At 49.9% G+C, this 13822-nt stretch overlaps 1 long non-coding RNA gene across 1 annotated transcript; it reads left to right on the forward strand.

Annotated features, from left to right (window-relative positions):
- Positions 1-2227: 2227 nt before the first annotated feature.
- LOC115521753 lies at positions 2228-5286 on the forward strand. The gene is made up of 2 exons (XR_003971161.2): positions 2228-2626; positions 3928-5286. It is a non-coding gene; the product is annotated as an uncharacterized LOC115521753 (long non-coding RNA).
- Positions 5287-13822: the final 8536 nt, after the last annotated feature.

Genomic DNA, 13822 nt, shown 5'->3' on the forward strand with positions numbered 1-13822 from the left:
TTCATTCTTGGGCCAAGATAGTGGAGAGCTCTTCCCAGAGTGTCCTCAGAGAAGATCAGCGCCCGCCCCCTGGGGCACTTGTCACCCCCTGTCAGCATTGTCTGAAGGCTTCCCTGCCTCCCACCTGACTGTGGGCAGCTTGAGGGCAGCCCCACATAGGAATTGGCCCTACACCAACCCCAGGCCTGGCAGCTGGAAGGCAGGAGGGGCCCAGAACGTTCTGCCGTGTGACCACGTGAATGTGGTTGGAGACGTCTGCGCAAAGGGCACAGGAGCGGGGGTCAGGAGAGCAGGTTCTGGCCCTTCCTTGGTCGCTGGCTTGAAGGGTGGCCTCACGTAAAGCATTTCACTTTTCTGGGCCTCACTTCTCCCAGCTGTGAAATAGGGGACTGAGCGACAGGAAAGTTCCTCTGCATTTCTGACCGTATGCGTGTCAGTCGGGGGTTCGACCACAGAACCACTGCAGCGAAACTAGTGGAAGAGTGTGAGATGTTAGACAAATGATAGATACACAGATAGATAATTTATTCAGGAATATTGGCTTGCACCAACGCTGGGATCTGGGTAACCATCTCCAGGTCTGATGTTGGAGCTTGGAGCCTACGGGGGCAGCAGTGAGAGCAGGCTGGGACCCCAAGGGCGTAGGCACTGGAATCCCCTCAGGATGAGACCAAAACCCGAGCCCGGTTCTCGCTGCCTCTGACCTTGGGAGACAAGGGAATCCAGCAGGAGCCGGGAGCCCTCCTCCAACGTGGCCCTCAGGCCCCAGCTGCGGGGGAGGGAAGTCAGCAGATCAGCACTGCATACTTTTACTGCGTCTGCCACGGAATGACCTCCGCCTCCTTCCTTTCCCCACCTGCGCTCTCCTGGGACAACCCCCCTGTGGCCACCTCCAGCAGAAACACACAAGAAAAGGACCCCTGGGGTATGGAGTTCAACCCGGCCGAGGTGATCCATTACACAGCTACCGTGGTATGATTAGAATTCAGTGATTCAGTCAAAAACCCATTAAAAGACAATTTGGAAGAAAATCGTCCGGAGGCTTTCTTAGGAAACCGAGATCATCTGCAAATACATGCCTGGTCTTCCAATGCATCGCTTCATGGTCATTAATTCAGCTTAAGGGTTGTCAGCTCCTCCGGGATGGCCTCGAGTCCCCCCCCCCTTCTCTTCTGGGCATGCGGCGTCGCACAGGGCGTGATCCAAGATGGGCTGACACAGAGAGGTAGCATGGCCTCCTTTCCTCACTGAAGCTGGTGTTTGTTGAATGCTCACTCTATACAAGCTCTGCTCATTTTCCGCACACCAACACTTGGAGAGAGAGATTAGCATTATGCGCGTTTTATGTATGGGGAAACTGAGGCACAGAGCGTTGAAGTCACTTGCCCAAGACTATTTGGCCAGTAAGTAGTAGAACCAAGATTTGAACCTGGTCACTTGCCTCCAGTGCCTGAGGCTTGACCGGTGTCTGAGATTGCCCAGGCAGTGCTTGACATATCATCAGACTTGTCTTAAGGAGGACTCAGAGGTTGTGGGCAGAAGCCCAAGGGGCCAGACGTCTGCTCCCTGCCGACAAGGGCTCAGAAATGTCTGTGTTTTCACCTCAGCTTGCTATCTGTCGGAGATTGCTGACTCTCAGTGCCCCTTACCTAATTCCTCAGTAACAGAACTCCCAATGTTCAGCAGGGCACATGGTAACTGACACACAAGATCATTTCCCAGCCTCCTTTACAGATGGGCAAAGGTGAGGCCATGTGGCTCCCTTGTGGCTGGTGGGAAGTTAACAGAAAATCCGATGCACTCTTATAGGGAGGGGCCAAGCTCTTTTTCTGTCAGTTCTTGCCTCTGAGAAAGAAGCTGGATGAAACGCAGTATCATAGCTGGAGCTCCAGTAATCACTGGTATCTCCTAGGATCTTGTTAGAAATGTATATTCTGGGGGCGTCAGCCTGGGGTCTGTTGGTGGAGCATGCAACTCTTGACCTTGGGGTTGGGTTGGAGATGACTTAAAAATAAAATCTTAAGGGGCGCCTGGGTGGCGCAGTCGGTTAAGCGTCCGACTTCAGCCAGGTCACGATCTCACGGTCCGTGAGTTTGAGCCCCGCGTCAGGCTCTGGGCTGATGGCTCAGAGCCTGGAGCCTGGTTCCGATTCTGTGCCTCCCTCTCTCTCTGCGCCTCCCCCGTTCATGCTCTGTCTCTCTCTGTCCCAAAAATAAATAAACGTTGAAAAAAAAATTAAAAAAAAATAAATAAAATCTTAAAAAAAAAAAAAGAAAAAGAAAAAGAAATGTGTGTCCCACCCAGACCTACTCAGTCAACAACCTCAGTTTAAGAAGATCCCCACGTGATTTGTGTGCCTGTGAAAGTTTGAGAAACACCGGTTGAAGCTGCATTTATTGGCTGAACCTAATTCCGACCAGTCATAGCCGTGATGGCCTTCCTGTTGCTGGCACCTTGAACTCCGCGTTTGCAGAATGGGGAAGCCATGGCTTCTGGGGAAGACATCCATGACCAATGGAGAGCCGTTCTCCAAAATGTTCTCATCCCCGTCTTCCTGTGAAGAGCTCTGTGTCAAGAATGGACCCACCAAAAATATTGGGAAGGGGGCGCCTGGGTGGCTTGTCGGGTGAGTGTCTGACTCTTGATTTCAGCTTGGGTCATGGTCCCAGGGTGGTGAGAGGGAGCCCCAAGTCAGGCTCCAAGCTAAGCATGGAGCCTACTTAGGATTCTCTCTCTCTCTCTCTCTCTCTCTCTCTCTCTCTCTGCCCTTCCCCCCCCCACCCCCGCTTGCATGCACTTTCTCTCTCTCTCTAAAAAAAAAAAAAGTGCTGGGAGAGTCAGAACTCTTAAGCCTGTGTGTGCATATCTGTGCATACGTGTGTGTGTACTTGTGCGTGAGCCGTGTGTGCCTGCATGTGTTTGCAGAGAGACTGAGGAGCCAGTGGAGTGTGTGCATTCACCAGTTGTTGATGCATTTGTAAGGAAAACAGAGGAAGACAGGAGTGGGAGGCATCCAGCCTATGGAGAAATATGATTAAAATCACATTGGCTCTGAGATATGTGCCTAATTGCAAGAATTCTGTGAAGGCAGGCATCTGGGAAGGTGCCATAGTGAGAAACAGACCTTGGGACCTAAGAAAGAGAAGGAGAAGCTGGCTTACTCTGAGAATGGAAGCCATGTGGGCTGAGGGGGCTGGTGCCCACACGTCCCTTGTTCCTCAGTATGGGGCTGGCCACCTGCCTGTCCGGACCATGCATGGTGACATCTGGGTGAAGGTGGCTGACAGCCGGGCAAAGATCCAGAGCATGGTTTATGAGGACTGCTGAATGTTTCTATTGTCACTCCGTGGTGCCTACATCTTTCTTGCCTCTCCCTGGTCCGCCTTGAAAGAATTCCTTCACGCTTGATAGCCAGAAGGGCATCCAGTTCCGAGAACTGTGGGAGGTGGTGAGATTGATGCTGTTTGTTTTTGTGCTGCTGCAGGCTATGCCCTGCTGTCACCTCCCCCTCTCTCTAGGAAGGGAGGGTAGCAGCCAGGGACGGAGAAGCAATGTCATGTGACCTGCATGACCGGCATGGTCCCCGACCTGGGGGGCGGGGGGTTCTGGGATGGCTGTTTGTTTCATGGGCCAGTGCACACTCTTTTGGTGGACAAACATCCCTTGGACTGTGACCCAGAAAAGCACCGTGAAGGCAGGGAAGGCCTGCCTGCGTCTGGAGACCCTCCTGGGCAGGAAGGGAGTCAGACTTGTAAACAGTTATGGTAGTTTTCTGCCATAGAGGAAGGAGCTGTGTGACTTTGGGCCACTGACTTCACCTCTCTGTGCCTCAATGTCCTCCTCTGTAAGACGAAGATGATAACGTGTCCTAATAGAGTTATTGTGAAGATAACATGAATTAATGTCTGATGTCCTGGCTACACTCAGGCCGTCCTGGAGAAACCAGAGGAGGGGCCCTCCATGCAGTCTGGCAAGGAGCCCAGGGAAGGTGATGGTTCACAGAGAGGCTGAGGATAAGCAGGACTTTGCCAGGCGGAGATAAGGTAGAGCATTCTGGGTCCAGAGGACGGGTTACTGGCCAAGGCACCAAAGAACTGCGCTGTGGAGCGGGAAGAATTCATCCCTGGCTGGAAGGAGAGCAGAAAATGCTAGAGAAGAAGGTGGGGCCACATCTGGAAACTTCCAGACACGCAGGTCCAGCCTGTAGCCGTCTGGCCACCTCCACCCCGCACTGGTGCTTGTTTGGAACCACCCCGATGGTCCGAGCTGCTCTGTCCTGTGTGTTTTCTTAGATCGAAAGCTCCAGAGGGCACAACCTTGCTGACCCTCCATGGTCTGGTCCTCAGCTGCAGCACAGAACCTTTACACAGGAGACTCCATGAAGTTCTGTCAACCAAATCAGTGACTCTCCCTCTTGGTGGTGGCAAGTTCCTCCCCGTGCCTGCAATGGCCTGCTGACTCGAGTAGCCCTGAGTCTTAGCATTCTTTGGGACTCCGCAGTCTCTTATATGAAGCTTCCCGAGACAGCTACAGGCTGTCTCTGACCTCCTGCACTACACCCACTCCGATCCTGGGCTTGGCCTAGGCTGGCCTGGAGCCCCTCCTTGTGTGCGTCCCGCAGGGAGTGGAGGGCTGGATCTGGGAATGAGGCAGAGCTGGGGAAAAGCCTGTCTGGGTACTCCCCTGCACCCCACCCCGCACAGATCTTAGAGACAGAAGTGATAGAAGCTGCTGAGGACCACGTCTGACTTGCCCGGCAGATCAACAGGCCGACTGACGTCACTGGGTTTAAATGCGGGACGCCTTGTTTCCATCCTCAGCCACTGACTACAGGTGGCTGTGGCCACAGTGCTGGCAGTGACGTCCGGGGCATTGGGCCACGCGGCCTCCGCAAACACCAGCAGGAGCCTGCAGATTCCTCCCAACCCGCCAACCTCTGACCCGGGCCTGTGCTTCCTGGGGAAGGTGGTTCGTTCTGTTTTCCAAACCCATCTCTGAGGGACCGATAGCCGGCAAGGAGGACCAGAGCCCTGACTTAACTAACCGACCCCGAAAACAGCAGCCTTGCACGGCTAATTTGCTTGTCTGTGATGGACAGGCACGTTCAGGCTGCGAGCGCCTGGTGGTCTCAGGACAGGGCTTCACCATCTGGTCGCTGTCACCGGGGAGGGGGAGAGCTGTCATTGGGCTGTGAGTCAGCATCGCTCATTTCCTCTCAGCACTGACTGCAGGACCCGGATCACAGGCAGTGGTGCGGTGGGGTGGGGAGCCGGGACCCTGGTACTCCCTCCCTGTCGCGTCCCCTCAAGGACCATGGGAAGCAGTGTCCACCTGGGATGGCTGCCTTCTAGATTATCTGAGGGGGAGTTTAGTGGAGGAGGGTGCATTCGGAGACATTAGCCTCTGTCACCCACCGCTGAGTGCAAGCCAGTTTTGTTGAATCCTGAACAACATAGCAAGCAGATCAAATTACTGTTGGTTGTTGAAAGATACTTAAGGGGCGCCCGGGTGGCTCAGTCGGTTAAGTGTCCAACTTTGACTCAGGTCAGGATCTCGAGGTTCGTGAGTTTAAGCCCTGCGTCGGGCTCTGTCCTGACAGCTCAGAGCCTGGATCCTGCTTCACATTCTGTGTCTCCCATTCTCTCTCTGCCCCTCCTCCACTCACTCTCTCTCTCTCTCTCTCTCTCTCTCAGAAATAAATAAACATTTAAAAAATCATTTAAACCTTCCATGCATCTGAGATTTGACCTTGGAGCTGGGAGGATCTTAAGTTGGGAGAGGATATGGCCTCTTCTGAGACACATTCTCCCTCCTGCCTCACCCACCCTGGCTCCAGGATATGGCTACCCTAAGGATGGGACAGGAGAGAAGGACAGAGGGGAGGAGTTGCCCCAAGAACCTGAACCTAGGTTCTGGAGGCCTCCCCAATTCGGTCTGTCCTGGCAGTAAGCTGAGGTGGTGGCCGTCAGCCCAATGCATGGTGTTTTCCAGAGGACAATTCCTTTTCCCTCACATCCCTCCCTTACTACAGGAATTGGGTCCCATGATTATGGAAGCCAAGATGCCCCATGATCTGCCAGCTGTAAGCTGGAGACCTGGGAAAGCTGGTGGTGTCGTCAGTTCCAGTCCGAAGGCCCGAGAGCCAGGAGCTCCGAGGTCTCAGCTCACTCAGAAAGAGCACATTTTGGGGGCACCTGGGTGGCTCAGTCGGTTGAGCGTCCGGCTTCAGCTCAGGTCATGATCTCACGGTCCGTGAGTTTGAGCCCCACGTCGGGCTCTGTGCTGACAGCGCTGAGCCTGGAGCCTGCTTCGGATTCTGTTGTCTCCCTCTCTCTCTGCCCCTCCCCTGCTCATGCTCTGTCTCTCTCTCTCTGTGTCAAAAATAAAACATTAAAAAAAATTTTTTTTTTAAAAAGAAAGAGCACATTTTGTTCTGAATCCGCCATTTTGTTCTATTCAGGCCCTCAGCACACTGGATGGTGCACACATGTTGGGGAGGGTGATCTTTCTACTCAGGCCACCCATTCAAATGTTAATCTCTTCTGGAAACGCCCTCGCAGACACACCCAGAAATAATGTTTTGACAGCTCTCTGGGCGACCCGTGTAAAATCAACCCTCACAAGGGGCAACCTCCTTCTCTATGGGGAGGGGAAGGAAAAACATTCTACCACAAACCCTTCCTCCCACCAACTCCACAGCCCTGGATCCTGTCCCCTCCCCCCTTGCCTGGCCTTCTCCTCATACGACTGGGGTGAGCAGAGGGTGGCGTGTGAGGGTCGTGGGCCCAGAGCTCCCATTAGTGGGTCAACCTTGACAGCAAGACTCTGGCCTCAGTTTTTGGCTGCTCTCTTTAAGTTGTGAGGCACCTACCATATGTGGAGTCTGGTCACCCGTTCCCGAGTGATAGGGAAAGACCCCTCCGACAGAGTATTCACCAAGGTTTGCTAAACCACCAAGCCAAAAGCTGCAATGGACAGTACCATAGACAGTTACTTTTATATTGTACCAGGTATTATGATAGGAAAAGGTAGGACTCAGTAGGCTGAGAGGGAAAGGTTAGGACCTGAGGGCCCTGGGTGGGGCAAAACACATATTTTGGAACAATGCTGAGAGCTTCTGACCACAGCAAACCCCTCAGGCATAAGGTTCCTCTTAAGAATGTAACAGATACCCCCCTACGTGTCCTCAGGTTTCCCTCAGGAATTTGACGAAAGGCCTAGCTAAAAGTAAGTAGTAGCCCATAAAATGTCTGAACCACAAGGAACGGTATGGCCAGAGATCACCCCTCATACGATGGAAACCAGCCGATCAGGAATGGACAACCCAGCACGTAGAGCGATCCAGCCAATAAGGGTAGAACCCGAGAAGGAACAGGCGAAGGGAGGGAGGGCTGACCAGAACCTCAGAAAACAAGGGCGCTTGCCTACAGTCAGGGGCGTTCCCTTTCAAATGTCCCCTCTCTGTAAAGAGAGCTTTCCTACCATTCTCCCTTTCTGATCTTCTACTCTAATAAACTTTGGCCTGCTACCGTTTGGTGTCCACCTCTTCGTTCTTCGAAGTGGTGAGACAAAGGAGCTCGGGTTTTGAGGTAAAAAATCCTCCAACAGTACCAGATCATAGAAAACACGGATGGGCCTCTGCCCCCGGTGCCTGACGCTGAGCTCCTGAAACCCTTGTAATTTCCTGGGTGTTAGCAAGTGTCTGTGTTCTGATAAGGAGACTTGGTGTGGGCTCTTAGATCAGGGCTGGTCACCAGAAAGAAGAAGCCCTGGTTAGGAGCTTGGCAGTTGAAACTTCCCCTTCCCCTGCATTCTGTTGATGAGGGAGAAGGGCGGAAAATGGAGCTCACGATTGATCATGCAGACACGTGATGAAGCCTCTATAAAATCCCCAAAGTAGAAGGTTCGGAGAGCTTCCCGGCTGGCGAGCTCGTGGAGTTGCTGGGAAGGTGGTGGGGCCAAAGGGGGCAGAGAAACTCCACGCACCTTCCCACCTACCCTGCCCTCTTGGGTCTGGATGTCCCATCTGGATGTTCATCTGTGTCCCTTCTCATATCCTTTTACAATAAAGCGGTAAAAGTAAGTCAGCGTTTCTGAGTTCTGTGAGCCCCCCTCACCCATTATTCAAACCCAAGGAGGGGTCATTGGAACCCCCAATCTATAGCTCGTGGGTCAATCGTAAGACACCCAGCAGGTGTCTCAAAGAATTGCTCGTTGTGGGAATAACCCCCTCACATTGGGTGACCAGAAACGTCAAGTGAAGCGTGCTGTGTGAGTGCTAAAGCAGAGGCAGGGAAGAGAGACATAGTAGGGAAGAGCTGAGTTTCTCCCTACACAGGAAGAACAAAACTTTTTTTTTTAATACTTATGTATGCATGTATGTATGTATTTAACTTATTTGTTTCAATTAGAGCGTGCGCGTGTGCATGGGAGTTGGGGAGGAGCAGAGGGAGAGAAAGAGGATCTCAAGCAAACGTCACACTCGGCGTGGAGCTCGATGCGGGGCTCGATCCCACAACCCTGGGATCACGAGCTGAGCCGAAATCAAGAGTCAGAGCGCTCAACCGACTGTGCCTCCCAGGTGCCCCCCCAGAGTGGGTTTTTCCTAAATACCAGGGGAGGCTAACTTTTCAAAGAACTACCACAGACACTTTCCCTTTTGATCTTCTTAACCGACTAGTGAGATCGAGTGTAAGCACTATGGTGGGTCCTTCTGTAGGCTTACGCCATGCACACGCAGCTAGTTAGCTTGTCGGAGCTTCAGAGCCCCCATCTGGAACATCAGGGATAATGGAAGCTGCCTCCCAGGAGTGTTGAGAGAATTAACTTTTAAAAGGTAGGCAAAGCTCTCAGCATGGAATCTTCCAAACTCACGGTGGAGGCACCACCCACCCCACCCAGGGCCAGACAGACCTGAATAGGTGGAGGAAGGAAGGAGCAGGAGAGCAGGAAGGGAGGCAAGGCGGTAGAGCATGGGCTCTGGAATCAGGCCGCGTGGACTCAGGACCCCCTCTGTCACTTAGTAGCTGTGTGATCTTAAGTGAGTCACTTAACTTCCTTAATCACTTCTGCCCCGTGGGCGGACCCACAACCCTTGAAAAGAACCCATTTACCTTAAAGCAGGACCTTACAGTAATGTGGATCTTCCTTCTAGCCTATGCCAGTGACCTGGGCCCCTTAGCAGGTAATTCTGCACTGAAGAAAGGACGTAGTTAGGATCCACCTGAAAAGGACAGCAATATATCTTCATGATCTGCTCTCTGGATTATATCTGTCTTCTGTCTCTGCGGCACAATTGCTCTGATTGTCTCATCACCCCACACGGGTGTAATGCTAGCCTGCGACATTGCTGATGTCAAGCTAGCGGCTAGCGGGTCATGGAAAGTAGAAAGGTAGAAAGTAACAGGTGTTGACGTGCTTTTGGAAGATACATGTGTGCTACAAGACAGGCAATATATCCCATAAAAATGCAAGGACTTGGTCCTTGCTGAAGTTTCTAGGGCTCTGGTGTCTGGGGTTCTGGTGTCTGGAGATCACCAAAATTTCTGGGGTTCTGGTGTCTGGGACATATTGGGGTATTTGCTTCAAAGAGAAAGAGAAACTGACTCACTCTATCCCCTCTGCAAAGAAGGAGGTATGATGCTTTGTGAACTCATTTGGGCTTTGGAAGGAGCATAGAAATAACCGAACACGATGGTTGGTGGAGCTTTTCTGATTCATTTACTGAGTAAACCAGAAGATGTCCACTTTGGAGCGGGGCTCAGAGCAAGAGAAGGCTCTTAAGCTGGTCCAGGCTATGATGTAAGTGGCTGTGCTCTTTGGGTTTTATAATCCAGTAGATCCCATGGTGCTAAGTTTCTTTAGTAGATCATTGATTAGAGAATCAGCAGAAACCCTAAGATTTGGAAATAAAGTTATGATTTGTTCAGCAAACAAGTATTCTTTTTTTGCGGGGGGTGGGGGGGCTGGTAGAGAAATGGTATCCCCAACCAGAAGATGTCAGATGATCACACGTCCCGTGTTTCCTTCTATTAGCTGGGCGTTATCTGCTTCACCAGACCATGAAATTGAGCATGGCTTGCAACATTCCATCACGACGTAAAAGGGGTATCGAGACCCCTGGGCCTACGCATGTCCTGAAGGTCAGGGGTGTACCTAGCATATTTGACACCCAGAGTCAGAGGTGTCCTGGTAAATATTTAACAGCCAACCCTCTCAGGCAGGGGACGGGGGAGCCCTGATATGTCATGCTTGCAGGTTTCCATGGTGTAAACACAACCACTGCGGCTGATTCCGAGCTATCCACATGACATCACTGAACACAGAAGTGGAAAGAAACTTCACGATGGCCTTTTATGAGCCAGCGCAAGCTGGCTCCAGGACACCACTGCCCAGGGTGGATAATTTTGTGTTTCAAATCCCCTTCCTCTATGCGATAAGATTATTTTCAGGAAACCTTCATGAAATGAAAGGAATAATAAAAGCCAGAAAAGAAGCACAGAGAGTGAAAATTTTCTTTGATTGTAATCAGGCCGGTCAAGGTTTTTTCAATAAAAAATAAAATTAATATATGGCAAACGAAAAGGAGAAAAGGACCGGACCTATGGTTTCTGGGCAGGCGTTTAAGGAGATTAGAAGCCCCACTTTATCCTCACTAGTAAAAAGCTAGACCAACTGAAAAATCAACAACTCTTCTTAAATTTGTCAGAGAAGTGAGATCACAGGACCAATTGCTAGCCCCAGAACGGGAAAGACTGACAGGCAGACCCAGGGCATCACATCTCATCTGCGAAGAAACCATGAGCTGAAATCTCTGTGCGAACCAGGGTCAGCACAGGGCAACCAAAGTAACTGGAGAATTTCTGGAAGCTCAGTGTGGAGATAAAAACTCCAGGAAGACCCAGTCATGGGCGTTTACCTTTAGGAGTTCTACCAGGTCCTCAGAGTGAATCTGAGAGAAAAGTCCCCTGGTGCTTCCAACAAGGAGAAGGGAAAATGAGGCCAGAACAGGGGCGCCTGGGTGGCTCAGTCGGCTGAGCATCCAACTTTGGCTCAGGTCATGATCTCATGGTTTGTGAGCTCGAGCCCCACATCCAGCTTGCTGCTGTCAGCAAAAACCCACTTCAGATCCTCTGTTCTCCTCTCTCTCTGCCCCTTCCCCCGCCTCTCTCTCTCTCTCTCTCTCTCTCAAAAATAAATAAAACACTAAAAAAAAAAAAAAAAAAAGAAGAAGAAGCTAGAACATTCTGTTCTTCTTAACAAGACCTGCTCTCAGGAGACACTTTCAACAAAGCGGAAGCTTCTAGGATTTTATCAGAGGTAGTCTACCAAGATCCTCTCAGATCTGGCTTGAGTTATCATGATCGAGAATCCTAGCTTCTTAACCACTTCTGAGACCTGATACAATTCATAGACCTAGAACCCATGAAAAGAACCCATTATCCTTAAAGCAGGATAATGGAAAAGAGGAGGATGGTAAAAAGAAGAAAAGTAATTAATACTTTTAATGTATTAACTGTTTTTTTTTATGAAAAAGGGAAAATGCTTTTATCCATTGTTCTAGCACAGCGATGAAGAACATGAGTCTCTAATTCTGATCCTTAACTTCTGCAGTTTGTTGATGACTTCATCAGAATTGATCTTCTTCAAATATTAATATTCAGGGGACAGGATAGTCCGATGTGACAATCGATCATTGCTCAGGGCCGATCAAAGACCATGTTTTGTTAATCATCGTTCGAAAAAATGTCTTACACGTGAAGCAACAGACAAACAAATCATTTTTGTAAATAAAGTTTTGTTGGAACATAGCCGCACATATTTATTTACAATTTGTTTATAGCTACTTTCATGCTGCAACAGCAGAGTTGAGTTGTAGCAGACCCCCTTGCTTGCATGAGGGTCAAGGTAAATGATAATCAATGACTCATAAAATCACAAATCAAAATTATCCCAGTAAAGATGAAATTTTTAATTTAGTTTAGTTTTTGGAAAATTCAAGTCAATCCTATTAAGTGGTTTTATAGAATGAAAATGAGCCACAGTTCTGGCATTCTATGATTATCTCGTTGTCAATATAAAGAATTAATGTTGGGGCACTTGGGTGGCTCAGCTGGTTAAGCCTCCGACTTCTGCTCAGGTCATGATCTCACAGTTTGTGGGTTCCAGCCCTGCGTTGGGCTCTGTGCTGATAGCTCAGAGCCTAGAGCCTGCTTTGGATTCTGTGTCTCCCTCTCTCTGTGCCCCTCCCCTACTTGCTCTCTCTCTCTAAAAAATAAATAAACATTAAAAAATTGGTGTTATAATTCATCATGTAATTTCTAATATAGATGTACATATATACAAAATTGAAGGGCAAATGAATTGTTTAAAAAAATCTTTAGGGGCGCCTGGGTGGCGCAGTCGGTTAAGCGTCCGACTTCAGCCAGGTCACGATCTCGCGGTCCGTGAGTTCGAGCCCCGCGTCAGGCTCTGGGCCGATGGCTCAGAGCCTGGAGCCTGTTTCCGATTCTGTGTCTCCCTCTCTCTCTGCCCCTCCCCGTTCATGCTCTGTCTCTCTCTGTCCCAAAAATAAATAAACGTTGAAAAAAAAAATTAAAAAAAAAAAAAAAGTCTTTAAGCCCCGATGCAGGGCTTGAACTCACGAACCGCAAGATCATGACCTCAGCCGAAATCAGGCGCTTAACCAACTGAATCACCCAGGCGTCCCTCAAAATGAATTGTTTAATATGGTAAAATATTTCTCAGTCACTCATGCAAAATATCAGCTCTGCTGTTGTGAGAAACATGCTCATTGTCACGTACCTTCCGAATCATGATTTGAGACAGGAAGAGTAGAATATGCCAGAAGCTGATGCACTGCATGTTAAGTAACTGGAATTAAAATAAAAATTAGAAAAAAAAAAAAGGAAGAAACAGGAAGAGAAGAAAGAAAATGGGTGCTCAACAATAGTAGGGAACAATATTCGATTACCAAGAATATGCTACTGAAATAAATTGCATTCGTGCTGAAAGCATCCAACAAGTTCAATAACTTTATTTTCTCTTAGATACGAGTTTCCACTGCTCAGACCTTCCTCACGTTTGGAAGCAGTGTCTGTCTCTGACGTGAGCAGAGACAACTCACAGATTCAGATCCCTTTCGTTTCGGAGGATATGGGACGAGATGTAGAGAGATATTTCCCCGGGGCCTGAGTGATGTTGGCCGTGGGGATGGGTGCTTAGGGTGATGGGCGGTGATGCACCAGCACTTAGCTCTGGATTCTGTGTGTTGTCTAATTAGTAAGTCTGGGAGTGTGTGTGTGTGTGTGTGTGAGTTTATAAGATGTGGGTCCCTCTGAAGTATGGTGGCCTCGCTTGGGTCTCCAACCTCTGGGGTCTTTAGATTTGTGCCTGACAACACTGTCCTCGTCTTCCTGCTGGGATTTTCAGTTCTTTCCTCAGATTCCACCAGGCCTCTCAGTACCCTTCTAATGACTTTTTTTTTTTCCCCTTTTGGCTGGTCTGTTTTCTGTTACTTGAAATGAAGAGAACCCTAACTACCACATCATGTAAGGGATTATCTGCATGCCCAAATTATAAGGCTGGGTCAGGCATAAACCAGCCTGTGGAGAAAGCCTCTCTCCAGACTATTTTCTGAGGACACAGTTGCGGTCTCATAACAGCCTGTCGGTGCCACCAGCACTTGGAAAGGGGCTCGGTCAGACGGACCTGAAATTGTGTGACCTTGAGCAAGTTACTTAACCCCTCTGAGCCTCAGTTTCTCCCTCTGTGAAGTGGCACCATCCCGCAGAGGGGCGAAACATCTGGGCTCTGCCAACCC

This window comes from Lynx canadensis, chromosome C1 (genome assembly GCF_007474595.2).
Source record: "Lynx canadensis isolate LIC74 chromosome C1, mLynCan4.pri.v2, whole genome shotgun sequence".
Classification (NCBI taxonomy): Eukaryota; Metazoa; Chordata; class Mammalia; order Carnivora; family Felidae; genus Lynx; species Lynx canadensis.